The sequence below is a fragment of the Akebia trifoliata genome, unplaced genomic scaffold (genome assembly GCF_017979445.1).
Source record: "Akebia trifoliata isolate Shusen 1 unplaced genomic scaffold, ASM1797944v1 Contig00254, whole genome shotgun sequence".
In the NCBI taxonomy this organism is placed as follows: Eukaryota; Viridiplantae; Streptophyta; class Magnoliopsida; order Ranunculales; family Lardizabalaceae; genus Akebia; species Akebia trifoliata.
The window spans coordinates 41,844-43,124 of NW_028236903.1; the positions used below are offsets into that span (position 1 = coordinate 41,844).

The 1,281-nt window shown below is 32.5% G+C and overlaps 1 pseudogene; it reads right to left on the reverse strand.

Annotated features, from left to right (window-relative positions):
• On the reverse strand, positions 1–823 carry LOC147381798 (pentatricopeptide repeat-containing protein At2g34400-like; annotated as a pseudogene).
• Positions 824–1,281: the final 458 nt, after the last annotated feature.

The window sequence follows — 1,281 nt, forward strand, 5'->3', positions numbered from 1 at the left end:
TGCTCCTCAACAGAAGGGATGAGGTTATTGACTTAACAACTTCTCCTGATACATAGGAATTGACTCAACAGAATAATGACTGACTCAACAAAATTAAAGATAATGACTCAACAGAATTGAACTAATCTAAGGGCTTAGGCTCCAATCTTCTCATCGTCATCAAACAAATCTCCTGCATTTTCTACTTCCCCAACTCTAGCATAGCATGAAACCATTGAATTCCAAGAAGCAACATCTCTTTCAGGCATCACTTCAAACAATCTTCTTGCTCTCTCAACTCACATATAAAGATATCATTCGATTACATAATTCTATCGGTTTAAGAATCATACCGTCAAAAATCTTCAGGGCATCAATCAATTAATTTCCTATTTCTCACAAAATCATAAAATGTATCTATCTTTATGTAGAAATTTAGAAGCGAATTTGCAATAGAAGATATCCGTTCGATTCCCACGTTAATAATCTGACAATGTACCTTTCTCCCATCTCTATGGTTTCTGATTTCTCCAAACAAGTTCAAGACATAGGGGTATGTGAAATTGTTGGATTTGAGTCCTCTTTGGGTCATTCTATCGTACATATAGATGCCTTTCTCGTATGGGCCATTGAAAGCATAACCTCTGATCATAGCATTCTAGAGAGATGTCTCTGGGTGAAACATTTGATCCATTTGGGAGAAGATGAGTTCGGAGTATTCCCATCCTCCAAACTCGGTACTTCGCCAAAGAAATTTAAATGAAATTTCAATATTTTGGTTTAGAGAGGTTGTGCTGAAAATGGCAATGTATTTAATGCAACTGTTTGAGACTGCATTGCTGCAAAAAAATTGAATATTAAGAGAGAAGGCATAAATAACATTAATGAGATTTTGACAAGGAAATATTCAAAAGAAAAGGGTTCAATATGTAAAGTACTGTCAAATTATAAATTACTTTGTGAATTGATTCAAGACTTGCAATCACATTATAAATTCGATGTAGGGATTCCTTTCAAGTAGGAAGTCGATACAAAGTGAAAAGTCCTATCTTCGTAAAAAACCATCTTAGAGCACAAGTGCTAGTTGTGGGAAACTATCATTTGGTATTAAAGACTGGTAATTAGATGGATTTGGAGAACATTTTTTATATTCCTACTATATCTAAGAATTTGATTTTTTTTATCTAGATTAAATAGTTTAGGTTATTATGTTTCTTTTGAAAGTAGACAAATAAAATTAATTTTATATTTAGTTTTAGTTAGCTGTAGGATATTATTTAATGGTTTATATAAAATTAATTT